The 27,831-nt window shown below is 45.6% G+C and overlaps 1 long non-coding RNA gene across 8 annotated transcripts in view; it reads left to right on the top strand.

Moving 5' to 3' along the window:
• LOC111092805 overlaps positions 1-27,711 on the top strand; it is a 118,905-nt gene extending 91,194 nt beyond the window's left edge. Inside the window, exons 1-6 of one of the 8 annotated variants that reach the window (XR_005379766.1) lie at positions 9,076-9,988; positions 10,445-10,510; positions 10,693-10,877; positions 15,483-15,586; positions 16,363-16,515; positions 16,852-19,754. This is a non-coding gene — a long non-coding RNA (uncharacterized LOC111092805). The other 7 variants (XR_005379765.1, XR_005379771.1, XR_005379764.1 and 4 more) reach the window with 7 other exon arrangements.
• Positions 27,712-27,831: the final 120 nt, after the last annotated feature.

Below are 27,831 nucleotides of genomic sequence, written 5' to 3' on the forward strand. Positions count from 1 at the left end.
ACATCTCTAGTGATCTCTGAGTTAGACGTATCTTGGCAGATCCATTTAGTATTCTGTTCAGCCTGGAAGCCCAAGGTGCCTTTGGAGCTGCAGAACTGGCTGGCTGACTCCAAGGACGCACCTGCCCTCTAATGGTGAGAAAGGGAAAGGCATGGCAGCCCCAGGCTAAGCTCGCCTACCAAGGAGCCCGCCAGACCTGAGATACTGCAGGTGATGATGTGTGTGGTCACCTGCAACACCAGGCAGCACAGATCCAAACTAGCCTAACACGTGGAGGTCAGTCCCTGGACACACTCCAGGCCCCAGATCTGGGGTTCCACCCACTGATGCATTTATTCATTCCTTCAACACATTTCTATGGAGTGTCTCCTATGGGTGGGGAGGATGGTGGTTCTAGGTGGTAGGGAGATAATAGTGATCAAGACAAGCAAGTCCACCCACTCAGAGTTTTCATTCTAGTGAGTATGCTGTTTGTTGGGCAGGAGTGGAAGCTCTTCTTAACTCTCCCCTTGTCTCAGAGTCAAGAAATCAGCAGACACCAACTAGGCACCTGATTCATGCCAGCATCTCTCATGTCTGTTTCTTTTCATAAAAAATAGTATCAGCAATTAAATGACACAATATAATAGAAGGAGCACTGAACAGACAGTTGGTTGGACTGAGTCTGAACTCTGATGCCTCCACTTACTAGTCGTATGATCTTGGGCTCCTTATTTAAACCCCAGCTTGGCCTGTTACCTCCCAGCAGTATGCCAGGAGCTCATGAGCCAGTGATTGACTAGAGCACATGGTCCATTGGGCTCTCCAGTGATGGGGTGGGGGGTGCCATAACATCAACCTACCCTGTGGCTGGGGATGCTGCAGTGCCTTTCACCTGGCATTTGGAAGGAGCAATCAAAGATTCTTTGTTTTATCATTAAAAGAAGGAAATAAATTCATAAATATTAATTTGATACAATTTGTTTAGTTTCACCATGCACCAGTATTTCAGTTCTCTGCTGCTGTGTAATGAACCACCCCAAAACTTAGTGGCTTAACACAACTGTGCATTATTACGTCTCATGATTTCTGTGGGTTGATCAGACTCAATTAGACAGCTTTTCCACTTTACATGATTGCTGCTGGAGCTGGAATGTCCAAAGTGGCTTTTTCATGCACCTGTCTGGCACTTCTGCTGGAATGGCTGGCTCAGCACTGGGGAAGGGAGGGCCTGATCAGGCATCTGTCTCTTCATAGTGTCTCCAGTGGGTACCTGGCTTTGTGGTGGATCAGGGATCCCAGAGCTTTACAAGAGGCTGAGCCCCAGTGCACAAGTTCTTATCAAAACTCTGATTGCACTGCATTTTCCAGAAGAAGTCATGAGTTCCTGCTTCCTAAAGCAGTGTGGCTGTGTCTTCAGTAGTTTTGGGAATCAGAGCGCATTTTGCTGCTACTGTCCTTCCCAGGAATGACTTCGAATTGGGAAATTGGATGGCTCCATAATCTGGTGTGGCAGGAAATAATATCAGCCCAGCAGGATCACGCCTTCATTTCTTTGAGCAGCAGTCATCCCAGCAAAGAAGCTGTCTACACACTGAGAAACCTGTAAATTTCCTCATTTATTTATCCTTTCCTATTTGTCATCAGTGAGAGAATTGGTGGCATTGGAGGGATAGGACATAATGGCACTAAGGTTTTTGTGAGAGTCAGCATATCCAATTTAAGGTCACTGCGTTCTAGACACAAACTCTAAAAAATAATTTCCAGCTGCTAAGTCTTAGTTTGTTTTTTTCCCCTATTTCTATCTCCAGTGTAGAGGTGGGTTAATCATACCCCTCAGGTCATTAAACTGCCCTTGTCTTGTTTTACTAATATTTTTATGTATGTGTGTATGTATTTTCTTTGATTTTCATTCCCACTCTCCATCCCCTTGCAGGCAAACATTCTAAGGCACCTAATTGTGTCTTTGTGCACATTCTTCCAACCGATGCATTCCTCTTTTGTTGGCATATAGGTTTAATTTACCTAACCAGGGTTATGTTATCAATCTAATTTTGCTTTTTATTTTTTTCCCTCAGTATCATGGTTTGTAAGTCCATCCATGTAGCTCCATATTCTTCTATTTGGCTGTTTCTTGGTGTGTACTCACCTAGTGCCCTCCTCCCTCCTTCCATTCTGCTTGGCCCTTCCCAGCAGTGGACTCCAGGATCGCCTCAGCTCCCACCTGTGAGTATCACCTCTGGGCACATCCTCAGTGGACCTCATGGGCATTTCTTTAGGCTCTTGTGCAGAAGCAGAATTGCCAGTACAGAGAAGGTGTTTATACATCTGTGATGAGATAGTACCAGTGCTTTTCTGAGTGAATGCCCTGGACTCACTTCCAGCAGCAGTGCTAAAGGGCAGATCCTCGGTTTGCAGTCCAGCCCTAGCATTAGCCATAGCAAGAAGATGCAGGCAAAGCCCCTGCTCACAAGGATCCCGTGGCATTACTCCCCAGTGCATCCTAGACACAGGCGCTTGTGGACTTGGGTCTTCGGATTTCACCCCTCGAAGTCTGACTGGGCCCTGGGCAGACCCAGGCCACAGCCATCTGCCTTGGCACCCATGCCTTGTCCACCTGCCCTCTATATGTCAAAGATCTATGCCATGGCAACACACCAAAGCATCTGGGACTGGATTTACTCAGAGAGGAACTCAATGCAGATGAGAGATCTCATCTCCCCAGGGTTACCTAACACATCTCTGGGCTAGCCAGGTGCAGTTCCATAGGTAGTTGCTGGAACACAGTCATTGGCAATAAGTACTTTGTTTTACCATTGGTAGTGAGTCTGAAAAGCCAACTTCTTGTTTGGTTAGTATAGAGTAAACAATGTGACTTTAATGAAATGACCCAATGCCAACCAGATCACCTATTTTACAAACTCTTCACTTCCCAAGAAAAGACACTAAGATCCAGACAAACGATCTTCCAAAGATGGTTGGGTAGTTGAGAGATAGAGCTGAGGCCAGAACCCAGGGACCAAGTTATCCAATCTCCATCCTAACCATTGCCCTAGTTCCTTCTACATGTCAGGGACCCCAAATCCACAGTCTTCAACTCTGTTCCATGAGCTTGAACTCCTTCCTTCACCAGCTCAGTCTTGAAAAAGACAAAGAAATACTAAAGTGGGCTTATTGATGGCATTTCTTCCCTCTCCAATCCAGTAAACAGTAAAATGAGACAGGAATAAATAAAGAGGGAGGAGAAGAAAATAACAGAGCTATTTCTCAAGAGTGAATAGTAGGGTATGGAATAAGGGAATAATATCCTATGAGAATTCTAAGCCAGTGGGTGTTTCCCCCCATTTTCCAGATGGAGAAGCAGAATCAGAGAGGCACCCAAGGAGTAACTGTGAAGAAATATAACTGATTATTTAGCAAAGAGATCTAAAACTATACACACAGTTCCACATTATCCTGTTCACAAGAGTCACCAAAATAGGTTTTATTTCTTTGTAAATGTCTTTTCCTTGTGGCTCAAAGCTATAATTCCCAATATCTTCATATTATATCTTCATTCTTTGATCCAACATTCCCTGAGAATAATAACCATAGTAGTGGTTTCAAAAACTGTTAAATAATATTTACATACCCTTGTAAAATTGACAAAGTTGGACACAGGATGCTGCTTGAGAAAAATCTTAATTCTGTACAAGTAATTAATTGGGAAGGATGGTAGGATTTGAAGATGAGGGGATAAGTTCTGGAAATAAGTAAACAAATACCTAATTGGACATGATCAAGGGGAAGTCTGCTGTTCTACATTACAATACCTTGGAATGTCCTCAGAAACTTCCTTTGCAAATTAGGATAGGTTGGAGGAGGAGAGGATTTCAGAATTTTGAGCTCATTTGCTCTCTACACAGTAAGAGGAATGTTAGAAAGAATGAGTGCTTTCTTTGTAATCCTAAGCCACACTAAGCAATAGCTTTGTGAATGGGGTCATTCTATTCCATTCCAGAGAACGCTTTGAAGGGAACATGACACATAAACATCCATGGCATCCATGTCCAGGACTGCACCAGTGGACAGCGTCCCTGGCTCTGCAAGCCAGCACTTGATGGCCCCCACCTGATCCCATGCCTTGGAGAGATTTTTTTATTTTTGAATTCATACACTGTAAAATTCACCCTTTTAATAATGTGCGATTTGGCAGTTTTGAGTATATTCAGAGTTATGGGCCTTCCATCACTATTGAATTCCAGAACACTTTCATCACTCCAAAAAGAAACCTTATACCTGCTAGCAGTTGCTCTTAGTTCTCCCCTTCTTCTGCCCTCCAGTGCCTGGAAACCACTAATTTACTTTCTAACTCTCTAGATCTGTTTATTTTGGACATTTCATATAAATGGAATCACACGAAATGTGGCCTTTTGTGATTGTCTTCTTTCATTCAGGGTAATGCTTTCAGGGCTTATCCATATTGTAGGTTGAATCACTACTACATTCATTTTTATGGGTGAATGATATTCCGTGGTGTGGATATGCCTACTGTATTTCATTTATCTGTTCATCAGTTGATGCACTCAGAGAGGATTTTAGTACTAATCTGAGCTAAACTTGAAACCTATAGGCAATGAGTAACTTTTTCTATTTCCTGAGCAGGCTGCTAACATGACAAAATCATTGATTTCGGAAGATATCTGTGGTGGGTTGGCCTGTGAAGATCAGATGTACAGTGAGGCAGAAATGAGCACGGTGGAATTTGGAGCTTATTCTACTAAAGAAGAGAGAAAGGCCAAGGTCACCCAAGGAATCTTTGTGCAAGGAGTAAACCTGAACTCTCTCTCTCTCTCCATCTCTGACCATAAAGCCACAGGCTTATAAGAGCAGCTCATTCTGGTGGGGGAGCACTCAGCAGTGGTTTCAATCTTGTCTCATAAGTCTCTTGGAAGCTCTGTTGAAAATCATCCTACCACACTCCTTCCTGGAATGCGCATGACTGATAATTGCCTTATGCACAATTATCTGCCAAACCCCGTTGTTAATGAAATGAATGATTTAGTTATCCTTGTTGGTAATGGCCCACATTGTACAAGGACCTATTACTGCATCTGTGAGGCTGGCAGGAATGCCCTGCCAAGGCACCTGTAAGAGATTCTTACAATAAGCTCTCTCAGCTCAAGCTTGTTTGGGGAAGGAGGCTGCCTGAGGCCATGGGTACAGCCTCCAGCCTGTACACCCCCCACATGTGTCAAAGCTGGAAACATCTAGGGACAAAGTGAGAAACCAGGCCAAAGTGCAGCAACGTTTGCCAATTTTGACCTGCAAAGCCTGGGGCTGCTTCTTGTCAGCACGTGGGAAGGGACATGTTAAAGGACTGTGGTGACATGTCAGGTTCCCTGAGGTCCAGGGAGATGCTCACCTGGCTGGTGGACATGGGCATCTCCACCCATATTGGTACATCCTAAACCCCTCCTCACATCATGCCCACTGAAGATCTTCCTTCCCTCCTCCCCAGTTTGTCCTGTAGTGTGGGGCTTCTATTCCTTTCCCTACCCCTGTTCCTGGTACTGCACACTCCAAACTTCCTAGATTTCCCTGGCAAGGGAAGCAAGGCAGAGCATCAGAAAGAAAAGTAGACAAAAAATAGGAATGGTTGGGGCAACCCCATGTTTGCTGGTCAGGGCAAATATGTACAGACAGAAATAAAGTTACTTGGCTCACACCATGTTTAATACACCTGTGTGGGCACATGTGCATGCGTGCGCGCATGCGCACACACACACACACAAACACACACACTTTCCTTTCATCTTGTCTTTAGGAATTTTCCACTTAGGAGAGATCCTCAAGTTTGGAGCTAGGCACTCCGAGTTATGATGGAGAGATGTAGCTCAGCTAGGCATGCATACCCGTATGGGGCTTTCATGAAGTTAGCAGAACCAGGCAAGCTGGGTAGTAGAGGCTGTGTGGGCAATGGTGCAGGAGCAATGGCCTGACTCTGGCCACTGAACCCACAGTGGTATGTAACAGTTGCTCAAAGACTGCTTGCATTCCTAGTTATTTATTTTGACAGCCTCTTGCATGCCGCTCGAAAAATGTTGTCAACTTACAACAGTATTAATGTTACAACAGTATTAATGAAACAAAAGGCTAAACTAAATTATCTCATTCATTTGGGGAATATAAATAATAGTGAAAGGGAATATAAGGGAAGGGAGAAGAAATGTGTGGGAAATATCAGAAAGGGAGACAGAACGTAAAGACTGCTAACTCTGGGAAACGAACTAGGGGTGGTAGAAGGGGAGGAGGGCGGGGGGTGGGAGTGAATGGGTGACGGGCACTGGGGATTATTCAGTATGTTAGTAAATTGAACACCAATAAAAAATAAATTTAAAAAAATAAATAAATAAATTATCATGAGAGGAGCATAACGTATGAAGAATATAATAAAATTAGAAGTAAGATCAACACTGGGAAATGCCTCTTTTGTGGCTGGAATTTAGTCCTGTGAAGCACAGCCCTTCCTGCTTTTGATAGTGAGAAGGTATCACCCAGGGTCCTGGGAGGGATAGTGTATGGAGGCAGAGGGTGGTGCTTTTGATAGTGGCCTTGCAGTGGAGAAAGAAAAGGTCTCACGACTGCTTCTGGGGGCACTCCTCACAGAAGATAGGGGTGAGAGTATGCCAGCTCTCCTGTCAGCACAAACAGCAAAGTATTGCTGCCCAAATTATCCAACTGGAGCTGAGGGTAACATTCACATTATCTATAGTGGTCATTTTCAATGTTTTATAAAAACCAGTGATACTCTTCTATTCCAATAAAATCTTGTGCAAGCTCTCCCCAGAGAGGGGGGCAAGAAAAAGGGACAGAGGGAGGAGGAGGAGGAAGAAGAGGAGGAAGTAAGAAGAGGAGAGGGAGAGGGAGAGAGAGAGAGAGAGATTGACAGAAGAGAGGAAAGAACCTTCTTCAGTTCACATTGGAGAGGACCTGGCCATTTTTTCAGCACAACAATGTTTGCTAATTTTGACCTGCAAAGCCTGGGGCTGCTTCTTGTCAGCACATGGGAAGGGACATACTAAAGGACTGTGGTGACATGTCAGGTCACCTCCCCAGACAGAGGTGGCTGAAGTGCCCCTACTTTGATCCCAAGGGTCTGGAAATCCCTGGTCTGATCTAGGTGGATGGATGGGCATTAGGAGGTAAGGAAGGAAGGACAGGAGAGAAGAAAGGGGAGAAAGGGAAGGAAGGAGGCTTCTATTGCTACTTGCACAGGGTTATTATGAAAATCAAAAGGAGAATTTGTATTTTGAGTCTGATAAATTGGAGTTTCCTTTTCCTCAAGGCACACTTTGAGTCTTCCCATCTCAATAAAACAAGCCGTGGTACACCAAGACACTTGAAGGGACAGTATAACACACTTGTTAAGTGTATGGGCTCTGGAGCCATACTGCCTCGCTTGAATCCTGACCCTGCTACTTAGGAGCTGTGTGATATTGGACAAGCTATTTAACCTTTTTGTGCCTTAGTTTCCCCATTAGTAAAAGGCAATGTTGATAGTATCTACTTGGTGGGGTCATGATGATCCTCCCTGTCAGTGTGTATATGGTGTTTAGAAGAGTGGTTGGCATATGGTAAGGACTTACTTACTTAGTGGGAGCTATTGTTACTGTATAGGTATGTAAGTATAATATTCTTTGTAAATGCTGGGTCCTACACATAAAATTTCTAGCCCTCTGCTATCAGATAGGCATCCTGCCTCACCTCAGCGCTCCGGACAACCCCAGAGGTGGCTCAGCTCACTCAGCACTCAGAGCAGCTAGGGCACTGTGAGCATGATGGGTCATAGGGTGAGGAAGGAGCAAGAGAGTTTAATGCCCTTTATTATTTTGCTTGATGCGGAAGGAATCTGAGTGGGTATTCAGCCACAATCTTATTAGACTGTTGTAGGATATGGAAAGACAAGCCTTGCCCTAGTCTTTATGATCTATAAACCCCAAGGGCATTAAAGGAGGAGGGCATGGTGGAAGACCAGTGGACTCCTCGCTCAAAGTAGATTTATGCTGAGCTCAAAAAAGGCACGAGGCTATAGTGTCTCTTGCCTAAAATTCATAGTTTTATTCTCTTGATGCCACCTGCTTCCCAGAGATAAGGCAGTGACATGACATCTCAGGTCCTATGCAAAGGATTTTCCAAGGGTATCCCCCAACCACTGTAAGGAGATCCATGTGTAAGAGGTTTTATGATGACCACAACTTTAGGTATCTTGTTTCCATCTGCCTGGCATTGCCTCTAGGGCTCCCATTAGTCTGTTAAATGCAGAGGGGGTCATTTCCCACAGGGAACTTACCATTTACTCTGGACCATTGAACTCACAGGCTAACCTCCATGGTACAGACAGTATCTGTCATGGTCAGAGGGATGATGAATGGGGGCCTCTGTGGAAGAGGAAGGAAGAGTATGCCTTAAATGGGGAAAATGGAGGTGGAAGAGGAAGTATGGCCTCATTAGAGAAGTAGAAATGGGTCTGGGTGGGCCAGGGAGAATGAGGAGACCAGATTGATGGCAGCCTCAGAAGTAGCACATGGACCTAAAGACGCAAGGGTCCAGCAGGAGTAGGAGTAGCCTGCAAGTCCCAGCTGGGTCATTTTGACTTGATTCTATAGGAAATGCCATGTGATATATGACTGAGAAGGACTTGTCTTCTGGCAGAAACCCAGCTAAGAAACATTCCCAGGCAGGAGAAGGGCAGGGGCAGTGTGAAGGTCTGTAACAGCTTGCATGAGTGTACAGGCATACAGCTGAGTGTGTGTGGCCAGACACATCTCTAAACCAAATCCTCCTGGTGGGGATTATGCATTACTTTCTCTAGTTCTTCAAGTCCCTTAATCCTCCGGGCCCTGAGCATGGATAATCTACGGCTTACATAGACATGATTTTTCACAAGCTTTTGCACAGTGTACTGTTTGCTGGAGGAGAAACTGAGGCTCTATGTTTTAAAAAGCGTGGTTCTGGGATCCCTGGGTGGCGCAGCAGTTTGGCGCCTGCCTTTGGCCCAGGGCGTGATCCTGGAGACCCGGGATCGAATCCCACATCGGGCTCCCGATGCATGGAGCCTGCTTCTCCCTCTGCCTGTGTCTCTGCCTCTCTCTCTCTCTCTCTGTGACTATCATAAATAAATAAAAATTAAAAAAATAAAATAAAAATAAAAAGCGTGGTTCTAGGCGTGGCCCCAGACATGGGCTGCTGGCTTATCATTCAGGGATCTGGCTTCTAAACTTGGTTTTCCCATATCTGATCAAGTGAAGGAAGGACGTACCTAATTGCTTCCTTTAGGCACAGGTTGATAGAGGAGAGGTTGGGAATCCCAATTTCCCTGTGCTCCTTCAGCTTATACTGGTGAGTGGAGAGCAGGCTAAGAAAGCCTGCTCTCCTTAATCCTTGTCCATGTATCCACATGGGACAGAGGGAAGAAGAAAGCAAACCTGAGCAGAGAAGGCATGGCCAAAATGCTGGAGGAGGCATGATGTCCCATGCACACCTTCTTCTCCGAGAGGATTGCCTGTGCTAAGAATGAAGAGTGCAGGGCACGGGTGATGGGGATGCAAAAAGGACCAGTGATCTGACGGTCTGCCTCCATGTGGGCACTGTCCATCTGTGAGTTTCTACCCACCCTCTCCAAGCCCCAACCTCTGTTCTTTGCCCTCTGAATTTCTTCTTTCCACCTGGGCTGTCTTTTGTTCTCTTTCTCCCTGAGGCTATGACAGTGGCAGGGTGCCCAGCCAGGACATGGACATCAGCCATGGTTCTAAGTTCTCTGCAAGTGTGTGAGTGTGTGTGTAGGGGCTGGGGATGGGGCTGGAGGTCATTCACAGATCAGAGCACAGGAGGGGAGAGAGAGCTCCTGAGGGTAGGACTGCTGGTCATTCACACCCTACGCCCTGGAGCCCTGAGGACCTGTCACTCGGACCCACCACCAGCCAGAGCAGCATCAGTCACTGACCAGAGGAGCCCAGAAGCCACAGGAGTAAGTTAAGCCCTGGAGGGACTGGGTGTGACTGGGCTCAGTGAGGGGCAGGAGAAGCCAGGGATGTCCAGAAGGAGCAGGCATCATGGAGCCAGAGAAGGGGGAGCAGCAGAGCTTTCTGTACCCCTCTCCCTTGCTCACTGCACAATATCCACATCTCTTACCCTTGGGAACTGCAGCCTGAGGGTCACTGCAGAGACTGGAGATCCCAAGTGGAGCAGCAAAGGGTGTGAGGATTAGAACAAAGTTATGGGCAGTGGAGTCTCTTCAGAGGTGCATGATGGGTGGTTGTCCAATGCCCAAAGGTAGGAACAGTGGGGAGGTCTGCAGTCAGTGGTCATGGGGCGGGGGGCTGAGGAACCTGGTAGACCCTCAGCTGGCCATGTGGTGAGGGAGGGAGAGAGTGAGCAGAGGAAGGTGGTTTGGACAAGGAACAAACACTGCTCTCACTTACAGGTGCCCACATGGCTGGTACATTGGAGACGCTCTGGAATAAATACACCTGGGCCTTTGAAAACGGAGGTAGGGAATGATGTCATTTAATGGGAACTTTTGTTTGTTTAGCCACCCCATCTTGATGTCTGACGTTTGAGGAACCAGAGATGGTGACTGAGCAAGGCCTTGGGAACTGGCTGAGGGGAGGGCTCGGGGCTGGTGGGCATGGTGGCCAGCTCGGCTGTCTCCCTGCCCCTTTGCTTTTCTAGACCTGAGGATGGATTCCTGGTTCCTGGTACACTCACCCTTCCCTGTCCCCCTTCTTTTTGTCTTCTCTCTTCTGGTGGTGGCAAGTCCTTGGTTCATGTCCAGATGGAAGCCTCTGAGGTTAGCAGGACCCCTCGCTGCCTACAACCCGGGCCTGGTAGCTCTCTCAGGGTATCTATTCTGTGAGGTAAGGCCAGTGGGGCCCTGCAGAGTTCTAGAGTCTCCTCCTTTTTTAGGGTGCCCAAAGACCATGATCTGCCTCAGCAGAATGCTGAAAGCCTTGGAGCAGACACATGTAGGAGCTGGGGTTCTGTTCCATCTCTGGTGATCCTGCCTTCCTTGTAGAGACACAGATCCCATTTTCCATTTTCCTATTCTTTAAATGGAAAAATAGAAGTCAGTAGCAAGCAAGATAGAATTCATTCCCCCACCCCCCTACACACTCACCTAATAGAACTCCCAACATCTCCTGTTTCTACCTAGGCTCTGTTCATCTCTGCTCAGTGTTCTGAGCCCCAAACATGGGGTTCCTTCCAGACACCTTGCTCTCAGAGAATGGTTGGTCAGCATGAGCACTGGGCGTGCTCTGGGTGCCAGGTTTTGTGAGGACCTGTAGAGTTGCTACTGGAGAAGGCACAACCGCCCTCCAGGAGATCCCGCTCTAGGTGGGGAGTCAGATGTGGAAATGGGTGATTACAATTCAGGGAAGGCAGGGCACAGAAAGTGTGTGCCAGGGACAAGAGGGGTCAAGTAACTTGGCAGGTGGCAGTGAGGCGCTCTGGCTAAAGAGCTTGCCCCTTCACCTCCAACCCCTCTGCCTCAGTGTACCAGCTAGGAAGCAGTCAAACCTGAAGAAGCAGGTCCTGACAGCCACACCTCTCAGCTTCCCTCCTCTATCTATTGGTCTCTCTTCTCCTCCAGCCCAACCTCTGCACTGCTGATGGGATGATCCTCCCAAATACCTACACACCAAAAGAGACTTGTGGCCCTCTGAAGGCTTCCTGGCAGCCTTACCCTCTGTGGATGGGTGTAGAAGCCTCGCACAGTTCTCTAGGCTCAGCATTGCTCCATCACCTAGGCAGCCTGCACACCTGCCATCTCCAATGCCGCACTGTTTCCCAGGCCCACAGCCTCACCCCATGGGCCCCAGGCCTTGGCACATAATTGCTTCCTGCCAGAAATGCTCTTGTCCTGGGTGCCCTGACAAATTCCTGCATGTTCAGCAGGCCAGGCTTCTCCTGAAGCCTTCCTTGGCTCTCTAAGGCCAGGTCATTTGTTTCCTTCCTTAGGTTTCCACCTCCCTTCTCCTTGGGGGGAACTAGGGCCAGATTCTCCAGCTGGAGAGCACTGCCTGCACGCATCTCTCCCCAACTCCACACTCAGTGACTTTCTGGTAGCTCGAGATCAGTTGTGGTGGGAGCATTTACACCACAGGAACTGGCCAACACTACAATCCACCCATCTTCTCCCACCCTGGCAGCCTGGTAAGCATTTACCAACACTCTGCCATCCCACAATTTGCAGATTTTGTTGGTCTCCCCTCCAAAGAGCAAGTGCTTCAAAGCAGGGCCATGTCTCACTTTTAAAAGTCAGGCCCAGCATGGTGCCTGGTACCATGTGGAAGATACAGATAACTTGTGAGACATGAGACATGCCCAGAGAGCTTATCATTTAATTGTGGCAACAAATTACTCTGCTGCCACCATAATCCTTTGAGAATCTGCCATGCCCACATCCACTTCTTGCTCAGAAGCCCTTCGTAGCTCCCTTGGCCTATCTGACCAGTTTGGGAAGTCCTGCAAGGTAGGGATTTTTGTCTGATTTGTTTTAGGGAGGTGGCTTGGTGCTCAGAACAGAGTCTAGCACGGGGAAGTGCTTAGTACTATTCAACATGTCATTGTCATATGAATATTAAGTGATAAAGTTCAAGCTCCTTAAAATAGTCTTCAAGACTCCTTGTTAATCAAGTCTGTTCTCTCTCTGCATCTGTGGCTGCTCCTCCCCTGGTGGAAGCCTCCACTGCATTCTGACTGATCCCTTGGAGTTGGAAGAGGTCTGGGTAACCAGCATGCCTCCCTTGGTGTGAAGCTGCCTCCCTTCGCCTCTGTTTGCCCAGGGCCTCCTCCTTCTCCAGTCTGCTACCAATGTCTAGAACACCTCCTGGTTCCTACTCTTCATCTGGCCCCAACCTTACAAGTAAGGGTTGTTTCCTCCACCTCAGTGAGCCTTCGAGTTCACTGGGGGCAGGGCTGTTGTCTGCACAGCTTGGTGTTCCTCTCATACTCCAGCACCTAACTTAGGGCCTCACACATAATAGGTGTCCAGGGTGGTTATGTGGTCCATAGTTGTGCACATTAAAGCAATTGAGAGACCAGCAAGACGTCTTCAAGTCCCAGCATCTGCTCTAGCCATTCCATGGAGTTGCTCTGATTAGCAGTCACTTGCTGACTATCAGTGAGGGTTGGGGAGGGATGGTGGTACCCAGAACATGACGGGGGAGGTTTTAGCTTCACAGGCCCTGAGCCAGGTAGGTAGGTCTCATGGCAGAACATGCTTTATGACTTGATCTTTCCTTCTGTCTTCTTCTTGGTTCATGGCCACCTTGTTCCTGGCTAACTATGGCTACTTCTGCCGGCCAGTAGGTTACCATCCAAGCGGGCTCAGAATAAGGGGATGGCAGGGCATAGCAGTGTTAGGCCTTGAGAGCGGGTTGATAGGATCCACTTTGTAAAAATGGATCTTGATCAGATGGTGTCACCTGAGACTCCTGAGACTTCTGATGGGAGGCAGTGAACTGGTTGGTTCCATAGAGGCCCAGAAGACCTCAGTTTGAATCTCAGCTCTGCCAGTTACTTACTATGTAGCCGTGGGCTGCTTAGTTACCTTTTATGGGCCTCAATTTTTTGATCTATAAAATGGGGGTAATAATAGTTATTTTATAAAAGGAAACAACTGGAAGATGATTGAAATAGATAATGTATGAAAGTGTTTAGCTCTGGGCCTGGCACACACTGAGCTAAGTGGTAGATATTTCATATTTTTTCATATTTTTTTAGCTGTTCTGTTCTCTGTTCAACTGGAAGAAGAGCAAGTAGTTTCCTTACAGAAAAAAAAAAAATCTATCTGAGACTTGACAAGTCACCAGGTAGTGATCTGGATGCTGAATTGAGGGATGTTGAATGATGGGTTGAAGTCCTGTCGCTCAAAGTGTGGTCCCCAGACCAGCAGCATCTGTATCACCTGGAAACTTGTTGAAAATGCAGAATTTCATGTCCCACCCCAGGTGCACTGATTCAGAATCTGCATTTCAACAAACAAGCTGACCAGAAAATCTGTGTGCTCATTAAGATTGAATGGCTACAGGCTAGAGTACCTTTGGAGAGTCTTTCTGTTAATACTTCTGGTAGCTTCTCCTTTTCCTGTGCTAACAGGCATCTTTGGGCAGGCGGGTGGGCACCGTGGGAGCAGGAGGTGCAGAGGAACAGTGGGGACTGTGGCTGAAGCCAGCCCTGTCTGGCCTGCTGCACCAACAGCAGGACCAGCAGGCCGGATGAGCTTCCCCTTGCTGCCCAGAAGATGGCAAACGTGAGCTGGTGGTGCTTCTCAAAGGCCATTGAATTGCCCAAAATTCTGAGTGCCAGGTTGCTTTGGCTCTTACACACTTGTAGGGAGTTATTTCTGCTAGCTAGGTCTGGAGTGGTTTTGGAGGTGCCTTGTTTGAAGCCTTCCCTCCAGCACTGTTGTTGGATGTTCTCAGGGTTGTCCCAGGTGGCCACATCTGAGGCTGATCTCAGAGTAAAACCTCGGTTCCACTAGTGGAAGTGGACACTCAGGGGTGTAACATCTCACATCACCACAGTCCCATGCACTCCCCCTCTTCATTCATGCACCTGCATAAATGTGTGCATTTGCCCCTGTGAGCAACCAGGTTCTAAGCTAAATGAAAATGAAAAGATAAATTTAAAACCCTAATATTAAGTGGCAAGGATCATCAAGCAGCAAAAGCCATTCTTAAGTGTTAATGACAAGAAGAAACCTTGCTTGTGAATCCAGAAAGCTTGTAGGATTGAGTGGGATTGCAGCAAGGTTCATAATTTTAGGGGAGTGATGAAAGGGAGGGGGCTCTTTCTTATTAAAAACTTGACAAATGGGGAAGCCCAGGTGGCTCAGCGGTTTAGTGCCACCTTCAGCCCTGGGTGTGATCCTGAAGACCTGGGCCCATGTCGTCGGGCTCCCTGCGTGGAGCCTGCTTCTCCCTCTGCCTGTGTCTCTGCCTCTCTCTCTTTCTCTCTCTCTCTCTGTGTGTCTCATTAATAAATAAAAATCTTTAAAAAAAACTTGACAAATGAACACTGAGCAGAGAACATTTGGGAATTTGTCTTATGGTTGTCTGTGTCCCAGCCTGGGTGTTCAATACCTGAGTTCTCTTCCCAGTGCTCTGGGAAGTGGGATAAGATATTGGAAGGAGCCCAGTTTCTGAAGCCAGACTGTGTTCAAATAACCTTGGGCAAGCTACTCAATCTGTCTATGCCTTAGTTTTCCCATCTGTAAAACGTAGGTAAGTTTAAAGTGTATACTATTATGAGTGTTTATAGAATATTTAAACATGCAAAGTACCTTGAACACAGTAGATGGTATCCAGGTGTTTGACTAGTGTTATTTTCCCTGAGTTCTAGTCTCCCTTCCAGTAAGGCAGGCAGAATCACCCTGTTGTTCATGACAGTTGAGGCCTCAGGAGAAGAGTGAAGAAATAAGGTCCCCAGAATTGACATAATCTTTTCTTCCTCTCCAGGTCTTCTGTATATTAGGAAGGAAGCCAGAGCAGATCACCTTCCTGCAAGTCTGCCATGTTCTTCAATCCATGGGGTGGAGTCAGATATGTGCCGCAGAGTCAAGGTAAGTGACACAGATGCAGGCAGCCCTGCCCCAGGCCCTTGTGAGGAAGGCCCCACTCTGCTGGGCTGAGTCTCCAGCTCGGGAGGTGTGCATCCTGTAAACAATGGTTTGGTTCTAAGGTTCCCCTTCTTTGTGGCCATGAGACAGGCCTTTGCTTCCATTTTATCTCCGTTGTTGTCAGAGCTTCCTAGCCACCCTCTCTGGTATGGGGGAGGGGACAGTGGGAGATTCTCAGGGCCGTGTGCCCAGATGGTACAGACGGGAATTATGAGCGCTCTCATCTGGCACCCCATCAACCCCAACCCACCATCATGACCTCAGGTGTCTCGTGCCAGACCTCACGGTAGGACCTTACCAAGGATTTTTTCTGTAGGATGTGTGGAGGAGCTCTCTGCAGCTTCAAAAATTAGAACATGAAAGAAAAACCCAAACCACTAGGCCTGGCTCCACTATTTCCCTTTATCTCCCCATCCTACTCTGTTGCTTTCTTCATCAAGATGCTGAAATTTTGGTCCATGTCTTCACATATCTGTACCATGGACTGGCTAGTCCGGGGCCCTGTGTGCAGCTCTGCCTGTGCTGGAAGTGACATGTAACCATTCTTCAGCAGGTAAAAAAGACCCATTAGCTCCAGGGGCCATGGCTGAGCCCTAGGTTCTATTCTCAGCTGCACCTATGATGAGATATCTGACCATGAACAAAAGCCCAAATCATCACTGGGTCTTCTTTAGTTTCTCAACTTGCAACTTTCTCACTGACTATCTTGTCAATCCTAGAACCAACCTTAACTCACCGACGTGATGTGGGACCGGCAGCAAATGAACTCCACACTTAAGGCTTCAGTCTCATCTGTGAAGTGAAGGGGCTGGGCTATTTGGCCTCAAATCACTAATATCCTGAGATCTTGGGATCCCTGACTGATCCTCCAGGTGACTGAGTGCCTTGTGTTTTGGGGATCACCATTGCCAGATGCCCTCACGGACCTAGGATGGACGAGTTCAGGTCCATGGCTGGATCGGGGCAAATGGGACACCAGGGCCAGGAGAAGGGTCAGGAAGACTCTTTAGATCCTAGTTAGAAGAAAATGGGAATGGTGCTTCATCAGGCTTCCTGGCTTTTCTCTTCCCAAGTGGCAGGAGGCCTGCCCCCTGCTGGCAGACAGGGAGGTAAAGACAGGAGGGGGCAAAGGCAACATCCTTCTAGTTCCTTAGCCCTGCTTCTCACTGCTCTCCTGGTTATTTTCTCTCATTCTTCCTTTCACCCAGGGTCAGTGTGTGGCCACCGCTGCCCACTCCTTCTACAATCTCTTCACTGAGCGCTCCGTGATGGGCTCAACATGGTGGGCAGAAGGCAGCATGGGTCACAGCCCACCCAGATACCTCTGGGCCTGCATTTTGTTCTGTGAAGAATGGAGGAGAGTTGTCTTTCTTTTTTAGAGTTCAGGAGGACAGAATTGGACCACGTTTCCTGTACTCACTTCTGTCACAGAACTCTCCTATGGATTTGTAACGGTTTGCACCTCTCCTTCCTTTACTGGATGTGAGCCCTCCCAGGAGGGACTGTCTTACGCTCAATGTTCCCTGTACCTGGTACAGCACCTCCATAAATGTGCATTTGGACCCTTGTTTTCCACCACAGGCAGTCATGACTGCTAGTGAAGATCAGGGCTGGCCACACGCCAGAAGTCAAGACTGGCTTGATATCTAAACTTCCAGTAGGAAAGGATGATAAGAATATCTAAGGGTGAGCGTAGGTCGGTTTGCTTTCCAGCGTGGCTGTGTGAACGAACATCTGCTCCTGTATCTCTTCTTGCCTATTCTTTACTACCTTTTTGTAGTTATTCTGTGTGTGTGAATGGGCTGATGGAGAGGGCTACGTGTATATGTCTAAATATTTGTTTTCAAATGTACACGCATGATCCATTTGGTATTCTCTTTGTGTTATTTGCTTGTCTTTTCTGTAAGTCTCTGTAAGTGCCACACGGTAATAAAAGCCTACTGGGATCAATACTTCTTCTATCCCCAGTGGGAGATGTGGAAGTTCGCTGACAATTTCTGAATGTTTCATGTTTCACTGAGAGCCTCCCAAGAGGATGTGAGAAAATGAGAAATGGGAAAAACGAATACTGCTATCTACTTCATAGAGAGGGAAACTAAGAACCAGCAAAAGGGACTACATGGCTGAAATCACATAGTATGGCAGAAGCAAACATTTGCTGAGCCACTTAAAACTAGGAGTGGAGAGTCTTGGGGAAGCAGTTGGCCTGGGAGCTGTGTCTGTTTCCAGGATGCTTATTTTTCCTTTATAATCCCTCTCCTTAGCGCTTTTCCTCCACTAAGTAAATCCTTCTTTTGTGTTGCCTCACCAGTAAAGAACATTCAAGAACTGTTGAAGTTTATGCAATGCTATTTGGGGACTATTTATTCATCAGGTACTCTAGTTAATTAACTCAAGGCCAAGCAGGGCTGCATCCTGTGGACAGTATATTCAGAGAAAATTTCCTCTAAGTTATGCAGGATGTGAACACATCCCACACACTTTTCCATACGCAGGTTGAGTGCCTTTGGAGGTGGGTGCCTATTTTAAGGCAAACTTTTTTTTTTTTCCTCCTTAAACACATAAGAGTAAAGTCTGTTCATTTGCTTAGCAGCCAGGAGAAGGGAAAAAAACTCATCATTCCAGAGTTCAGAGCTAATGTTCATCAGATCTTTGTAGCTGCCTCTGCCTGATTAAGCAGCACAAGAGGAAGTGATAGGTCCCAGGTCATGTCTGAATGAAGTAAGATTTTGGCTGGGGAGAGCCTGGTGTAAGGCAGTGTGGTAGAGAGGGTTTAGGGAAATATCCTTGGTGAACTGAAAAAATCCTTTCTTTAACCTGCACTATGTTGTAGTGACTCTACCTGATTCAGGAGTGCTATGTAGGCATTGTTTACCAGTGTAGAAAGGTTCTGTGAACATTACAAAACACAAAGTTATTTATATTTGTCAAATTATAGCCAAATTTATAATTAACATTTCAGTCCACTTCCAAGAATTTTTAAAGATAATGATAAGCAAGGGTGCTGGTTAAAATTTTAAATATATAGCAGGGTTGTGCTGTAGCCCAGAAAGTGGCCACGTGCCAAGACAGAGAGGCCCAGAGTAGCCAGTGGGACTGTCCCAGAGACAGAAGTAAAGGGTTTGTGCTGCATGTGACATAAGGGTGCAAAAGCTGATGGTCTGGGTTCCTGGCTATCACTTCATAAATCAGAATACATCTAATAGAAGGAATAAAACCCATTCAAGATGGAGCAGCTTTGTGATCATCTTCTAGCTCAGAATTCAATGATCATTCCCATTCCTGCCAGCTGACACATCACTCCATTGTGTACTCAGCTGAGCATGCATCCCAGGTGCTGCTGGGCCTGGACAGGTAGCTGGAGCCAGAAATTAGGAGAAAAGCCATGTTCCTCTTCCGTCACCCTCCCTTTCACTCTTTCATGGGGTTCTCTGTGTTAATGGAGGAACCTTTCCAAAAGAGGACAGTATTTTGTCTTTTGTTCCTGGATGGTCTTAGGGCAAAATACCTGCTACAAAGGTAGACTTAATTAGGGTTTTTGGAATTGAAGCTGTCCCAATCAGGATCTAAGATCTTATGGATTTGCAAGCTTTAGGTAGTCATCAAGCTGGTCCGGCTGATACTGGTGGGAAGAAGAGGGAGTAAACCACCAAAGAAGTAGAATATCTTGATTTGAGTGACGTGCATATTAACAGGAGAGGGAGGACAGGGGATCATGAATAAAATAAGGGAAGACCCATTTCCAACAGTCCACATAGAGCCATTATAAAGGTGGAGACACACGCTGGACAGCACGCACTGGGGAGCCCTGGATTCTCAGAAGCAACAGCTGAGTTGAGAGTCTGCCTTTGTCTTCTTGCTGCCAGGGGGATGTGGGCAGTTCACATCATCTTTTAATGTCTTTTTCATGTGTAGAATTCAGGTAGAGGGTGTTCTTAGCTCTAAAAAAAATACTCTGATAGAGCTGGGGTAATAATATATGATCCCACAAAACCCCATTCTTTTAAAAAATGTAATAATTTATCAATACATAAGGGAAGGGAGAAGAAATGTGTGGGAAATATCAGAAAGGGAGACAGAACATAAAGACTCCTAACTCTGGGAAACGAACTAGGGGTGGTGGAAGGGGAGGAGGGCGGTGGGGGGGGTGAATGGGTGACGGGCACTGAGGGGGGCACTTGACGGGATGAGCACTGCGTGTTATTCTGTATGTTGGTAAATTGAACACCAATAAAAAATTATTTTATTAAAAAAATACAATATTAAATAAAAATGTAAGAGCATCCCAATTTCACAGACAATTACATGTAAAATATGAACATAAAAATGTTAACAACACCATCTTGTGAGATTATGGATGTTTTGAATTTCTTTGTATTTTCCTGTTTTCTGCAATGCCAGTTTTTTTAATCATAAAAATTTTACTATTACAATGTGACATATTCAGGATTCCTAGGTTGTTCTTTTTTTCTGAGAATTATGAGAGTATTTATTTGATCTGCTCATCAGATCTTCATTACTGACATGGGTGGCACAGTTGACTCCACTACTGACTTCTAGGTCATGCAATATACAAATATGGAGGGTATACTGTGTTCCAGGTGCTGAGCTCTGTGTTAGGGATCTGACACATACCAAATAGGATTTGCACTGAAAGGATGATGTGAATACTTAAAAAGCTAAACCGTTAGCCACTTCCACTGGTTCAGGACAAGTTAGGTAGAAAGGCAAGTTTGTCCCAGCGTGGTAGTGAAAGAGGAGTTTCAACAAAAACTTATACTTAGTTTCAAATGTGAAAATGGGGCTGACACCCATCCTAAATCCAACCTTCCTGTGTGACTCCATTCATTGGTTTGAAGAGAGCTTCCAGAACATTAGAAGTGAGGCATCCAAATGGAGATCTGAAATCCTTTCTTAAAAATTAACCAAATATGATACATTTAAATAATTATCCATGTCCAAGAGTTAACTTTTGCCCAGACCATGGACTAATTTACACTTGTTAGCAAAGGCTTTTTGAAGTGAGAATCTAAGGGGGAGGCTTCATAACAATCTTTACACGTGGAACAAAAGTGGATTGATTAGTTGTGAATGGTAGTGATTATTGAACTATAGTTTTGTTGAGTTTCCAATGACCTTAGTATTTAAAGACGTACTTGAAAAGTGAAGAAAATGATGAGGAGAATCAATATAATGACAGAGCCATAACTGGGGCCTTTGCTTCTTGACTGCTTGTCTGGGCTCCTTGTCTTCTAGGCCTGGGTCAGCATGAAAGGAATGTATTCTTGTAAATAGGGCAGTTTAGATATCCCAGATCCTAAGTCCTAGCTCATAGCTCATCCTACTGGAAAAATTACATTAGGCTTTCTATCTGCCACTACCGCCATCCTGTGCCTCCTTTTGTTCTTTTTTTTTTTTTAAGATTGTATTCATTTATTTGAGAGATAGTGAGAGCCAGAGCAATCACAGAGGGAGGGGCAGAGGGAGAAGCAGACTCAGCTGCTGAGCAGAGAGCCTGATGTGGGGCTTGATCCCAGGACCCTGAGATCATGACCTGAGTGGAAGGCAGATGCTTAACCTACTGAGCCACCCAGGTGCCCCTTGTGCCTTCTTTCCTGTCCCCTATTTCAAACATAGTGTACTTCTTTGGTGCTTAAATTCACCATGTAGCTCAGTGGTTGCAAAATACAAATAGGATCGGGATGAAAAGAGGGGGAGAAGGGAAAGACACGGAGGGAAAAATTGTTTTAAAAAGCTGATTTTTAAAAGGAAGAAGGAAAAAAGGTATCAGCAGTCTTCAGATTCTCTAGGAGCCAAAAAGGGTAACACAGGTATGGTTTTAGAAGCTCCAGCACCAGATCTGAAGACAACAGCCTTACAGAGACTGTTTCGCCAACTCCCACATTGGGTCAAGTCCCTGTGACTAATCCCTTACCATACATACCTCCTAGTGGTCAGTTTCTTTGATACAACTCTGGCTGATATCATTTCCCCGCAGGGTATACAGCTCCACAAAGTCACAGAGAGCCCTGAATTAAAAATGGAGAGAAGCTGCCTTTCAGCTGTGTCTGCAACCTGTTAAGAACGGAGAGCAAAGGAGGCTGAGCCGGCAGCGATTGCAGGTGCTCCTGCAAGGATCAAGAGCGCCCTCCAGCGCCAGGATTGTGAACTTCACCCCAACCCTGGACAACCTGGGGCTGTCTGAAGATCCAGCTTCTGCTTACCTTTCTTCATTAAGGCAGCTAGATAAGGGGACCTTCCCTGCATTAAGATTATCAGCCAAATCATCTGAGAACAACAAACCTAAATTCTTGGCTTTTGAGGAAAAGTCTAAGTTCACATGTAGGGAAAGATTGGAAAATATATATGAGATTGAGCAGGGTTGGGTTTTTTTCTTCTTCTTTCTTCCTCCTTTCCTTTTCCTCTTCTTCCATCCCCACCTGCACCCCCACCATCTAATAAAACCAAGGGGTCGTGGAGGTTGGAAGTTATGTAATTCAGTTAGACGTGAGTGTGGAGACTCTGTGTCATGTACCAGCTTCATTTAGTTTGAAGATTTGAGCAAGGGATAACCTTGTTGAAGTCTAGGGATGTGATAAATCTTCCAGATGAGACAGTAGATATACAAATGGACAATGGTGAGACCATCTATAAAAGTAGAGCTCAGATCCAGTCTGCAGAACCAACCCAGGAAACCAAACCATTACTGATAGTACCCAGCCCAGGAAATCAGAGAAGCTGTGAGATCAGCCTCTCTCAGTGAGATCAGATCAGGAAATCAGCCTGCTAACTACAAGTCACTGGTAGGAAATAAGAGCAACCATCTCTAGCAAGTGGTCCAGAAAGCCACACAATAACCTCTATAACAACCACCTCAAACACTAGGACTTAAAACTGACAGATTCCCTAATTTTTGTCCCTGCTCCCAACTTAGGACCAACCCAAAAAAAGCTAAATATGCACGCACTCCTGACCAATTGCATAGGATGCCTTGCTTCAAGTTAGCACACCAACAGTTTCCCCATACCAGCAGCCTCCAATCAGGGCACATCTGAATCCTTTCCTTCCCACTATCTAGGTTTCCTAACTCTGTCTGCTTTGAGATTCTGCCAAATGCAATGGAGATTGACTCCCTGCTATCACAAGCTTTGCTTGTTCCCCTTTGGTTCCACTTCCTTTATTTGCACATATAGAAGTCTCCTGTGCTTGCAACTGCAGCAGCCTTAAGGTAGTATGGTCTGCCTATGCTGGGGAGGGCTGGAAAAGTTTCTTGAGTTTCTCGTGACTTTGCACTGACCCAAGAGGTAGGGTTGCCAAATAAAATGCAGAATGTCCAGTTACATTTGAATTTCAGAAAAATAATGAATAATTTTCAACATAAATATGCAATATTTGGGGCATACTTATTCTAAAAAGGTATTCGCTATTTATCTGAAATTCAAATGTAACTGAGTGTCGTATATTTTTATTTGCTAAATCTGGTAATTCTACAAGGAGGGCAACTCAGTGCTCTCATGCCCCATTCCCACAACTGGAAAGAAAAATTTAAGAAGTCAGGAGTGAGATCCCTGGTGAGTCTAGAAAGAGTTTCAGAGCTAAAAGGGGGAAAACACATCAGAGGTGATTTGGGTAAACTTCCCAGGGATTGGATGAAGATACAGCTGTGTCTCAATGGATTGCCATGGTAGAGGAGGCATGCCCAAAAACTAGAAGCAAAATGATCATTGTAGAGCAAAATAGTGAGCTGGACATATGTAGGTCCAGAAGACGGTGTCCACTTCTCACCAATGATGCTACATTTGTGTAAACATTACACCCATCCCCACCCTGCCCCTCACCACAAGCCTAACATCAACCCAGAAAGAAGGGAGGCAGATGGAAGCAACATCCTGAAAATGATTGAGCTGTCAATCTAAAATGACATGTTAAGACTTCTAGGGGAGTGTGTCATCATTGCTGGATTTGACCAGTTTACCTGGAAAGAACTAGATTACATTTCTGCATCTGTCAGAATGGACCCTCAATATTAAAAAGCAAATCTAGTTCCTCCAGAGAAGTGTGTCAAATCTCACTCTATTTGGTCTGCATCATGAAAACAATAGTGTTATTTTTCACTTTCCAAATACTAAGTTACATTTTATTGAATATACTTTTCAGCCTTCATATCAACCTCCCATGTCATCAATGTTGACATTGACTAGACTATCTATGTTGAGAATCATTGACTTAAAGTCTACCTTGTTTTCTTCCTACATAACAGATTGATGATGATGAAGGTGATGATGATTATGATGATGGTCATGATGACAATAGTGATTCCCCCCAGTTGAGGGCATGCTGGATTCCACTTACTTTCTATGTATCATCCAACCAGATCACAACTCTGCAAGCTGGGCATCATTGTCCCCATTTTACAGAGAAAAGTGAGGCTCAGAGAGGTCCAGCGACTTGTTCAATGTATCAGAGAGTAAGTGATGGAATGGATTAAAATCCAGATTTGTCTAATTCCAAAGCCTGTGACTTTTCCACACAGCCCCACTGCTGGCCACCACAGTTCCCTAATTCGCAGGAAATTCTTGCATCCTTTGGTTGGCTCTAATTATAGTCTTTCTAAAGAGGAATGTGCTGGGCTCTCTTCCTGGCATTGACTGCACCTCACTGGGAATGTTGGGCATCTTTAAAATTTCATTTATTAATAAACACTTATATAATGCCTGCTGGGTGCCAGACACTGATCTGAGCAGTTCATAAATATTAACTCACTTAATCTTTACGGCAACCCCATGGTTAAGCACCATTATTATTATTATTACTCTTATTTTACAGATGAAGAAACTAAAGCAAAGAGAAGTTAAGTGACTAGCTCAAGGTCACACAGCCAGTAAGTTTTGTAGAGCCAGGTTTCACATCTATTATTATGCAGTGCAACCCACTCTTCCTTCTGAGATTTGGATTTCTCATCCTAACCTTTCCTTTAACTATTTCCTGTAGGTGCTGAGAGAACGATGGGGTCAAGGGCTTAGAGTTCCCCAAAAGAAAGGTTCTGGATAAGCTCAAGTTTTAAAAAACATCCATCATAAGGTGAAAGCTGGCATGGTCCAGCTGAAGCTCCCAGCAATTATTATCTCTGTTTCAAAAAACAGGTCCTGCCTTATGTCCAGAGTTTGCTCAGTGCTGATGGCTTCTAAGAAGGCTCCTCCTTCTGAGATTGAAAACCCAATATCTAGACTTGGTGGTCTTAACCTTCCTTCCTATCCACAGCTCTCTTCACACTCTCACTGCCTCCCTTATCAGCCAAGCTGCACAGGCCAGAGAGGTGCAGATGGAAGGGAGAGTCGACAGGGGGCGCTGTCTCCTTCGAGTAAGCACTGTGGCTGCCCTAACCTGGGAAGTCACACACCACCAGGTGGAAAACCTCTGCCTCTTAGAGTCACGTGGTTTTGACAAGCTGCCAAGCATCCCACCTTTTAGAATTTCTTATGCTCTAGCAAGCAATGACCTGGAAACTCTTCAGAGCTATCAGTCATTCACACCTGTCACTGGCTTTTCCCCAAAAGGACATAACAGAGACTTGACATGGCCAAAGGCAGGGTGGACAAAGGTATAGCAAGTTAGGAAGAGAGAGCCCACAAAAAGCTCCTTCTGTTATACCCTTGTTCAGACGAGATGCCCTAATAATGGCATAACAACTAGCAGTTACCAGGGCTCTGCATTTACATCTCAATAAATCTTAGATAACTTGCTTACCTGCATTTAACTCTCAGTTTCCATATTTGTAAACTAGGATTCATAATAGCATCTATCTCATAAGGTTGTGATTGAGGATAAAATGCCATATGTATGTAAGACGATCACTTGTGTAGTTAAAGATTAAGCATATAGTAAGAACTCAAGAAATGTAAATTATTATGATTATATAATAAATACCAGCTTCTGTGCAGTTTGCTATTTTACATGAACCCAATTATAACCTATGGAGTCAATGTTTATTTCCCATTTTACAGATCAAAAATGTTAACAAATATTTAGAGAAGTTAAATTACGTGCTCAAGCCACCTGCTAATAGAGGTACAGAGTGAGGCCCCAAAGTCTTGGTTGGCTACCTTCCAATGTCACACCTATTACATTGCCTATAGACAGTGTTAGCAGTCACCTTCTTCTTCCTCCTCAGCCAACACACACGCGCACACACACACACACACACACACTCTCTCACACACTCATTCACTGCTACTTCCACTTGTTCCTGAGCTCCAGGAAAGCCACCCTTACAACGTGGTAATTGGCTTTCATACCACCCAGTGTACTACACTAACTCTGGAGAGTGGAGAGAAACCAGGCAGTTCAGAGAGTCAGCCATGGGGGCGTCTGCAAGCCATTTCTTTGTTGGCAGAGACAAAGGCTCTGAAGCTTAGTAAAAAAATCCAATGGGTGGTGGCTAAGTCCCAGCTGAAAGTGTGAAAGTTCTAATCATGATCCTCCCCATCATATTCCTACTGATGGCATCAGCCTACTAAAAATAAGGAAGATATTTCCCCAAGATTAATGAAAAGAAAGGAAGAGGCTGGGAGGTGGGGGTTTGGCGTCGGCTGGGGAAGGGGAAATAGAAAGCAACAGACATTAAAATAGCAGCAAATGAATACTGTGTAATTTCAAACAGTCGATAATGTCACACTGCAAGGTTGGTAATTCTGCGGAGATAATTGCCCTTCCCCAGATTACTGTCTTTACCAGAGAAAGAAGTGATGGCTGTGTGTGAGAAATCACATTGCCTCTCACTTCATGAGCAGTGGCAGTGATTAATGAGAGGTCAGGCTTCGAGTTCACAAATATTTTATCCATGCACAGGGACTTTTAGGAGTAGAGACACAGCTCTTCGAGCAAAAAACATGATCAATGCTTCTTCCACAAACAGGGAGACTGAGATACTCATGGAATGATGGAGCCTTTTGAGTCACGTTTTATCTTCCAGCAAGTCTGGGTCTGAAGAATTATGGCTTGACATGACTGGCCACTCATGGGTGTTTCCCTGCTGCAGAGAGATTGTCTGCTGGAGAAACCACTGAACTTGACTCCCCAGACCTGGGTTAGACAGCCTTGGGTTGCTCAGCCTCTGCTTCTTCTCTGGAGCAAACTTTCAGGTGTTTGTTATCAGTACAATGGAAGAATTTGACTAGCTAACAGTGTCGGTTCCACTCAGCACTCAAAGCTCCATCCTCAGAGTCTCTCTGGGAGGGGCAGGAACACTGTGGCAGGCTGTGTAATGGTCCTGCAAAGATGTCCAGGTCCTCATCCCTCATATAGCAAAGAGGATTTAGCAATGTGATTAAAGTAAGGATCACAAAATAGGAAGCCAGCATAATTGAAGGTCCTTAGAAGATGGAAGAAAAGCAAAGGAGACATGAAAAAAGAAGCAGTGTTGGAGGGATGCTATTCCACTAGCTTTGAGGATGAAGGAAGGGGCTATAAGCCAAGGGATACAGGTGGCTTCTAGCGAATTCTTCCTGGAGACTCCAGAAGGAACCAGACCTGCTGACACCTTAATTTTAACCCAGAAAGATGCATTTTTGTACTTCTAACCTCCTGAATTATAAGATAATAAATTTATACTGTTTTAAGCCATCACTTTGGGGTAGTATGTTAGAGCAGCAATAGGAAACTAATATTAACAGCAAGACCAGGGGCCAGACGATGACCAGTTTACCCCCAAACCCACCACTTAGGGCAACTGCAGTGCTGGGCAGTTTTACTTTCCACCAAACTGGGAACCCATAGCTCCATGACTGGGTTAACAGAGAGGAAAACCATTAATATAATGACACCACTAGTCACTACAAGCAACTAATGGAGATGATTTAGGGCCCATGCATTCATTTGGCACCTGTCAGATTACATGGACTAGCTAGCATTAACAATATTAATATCAATTGAGTGCTTATGATTTTCTATACATTTTAATGCCTAAAACAAGTACGAAAGGTAAGCAGTATTAGTGTCTTTATTTGACAGAAGAAGCTGAGGCAGAAGCTAGGGCAGCCTGCGTGGCTCAGTGGTTTAGTGCTGCCTCCAGCCCAGGGCCTGATCCTGGAGACCCGGGATCGAGTCCCACGTTGGGCTCCGGGTGCATGGAGCCTGCTTCTCCCTCTGCCTGTGTCTCTGCCTCTCTCTCTCTCTCTCTGTGTGTGTGT

This window comes from Canis lupus, chromosome 27 (genome assembly GCF_011100685.1).
Source record: "Canis lupus familiaris isolate Mischka breed German Shepherd chromosome 27, alternate assembly UU_Cfam_GSD_1.0, whole genome shotgun sequence".
Taxonomy (NCBI): Eukaryota; Metazoa; Chordata; class Mammalia; order Carnivora; family Canidae; genus Canis; species Canis lupus.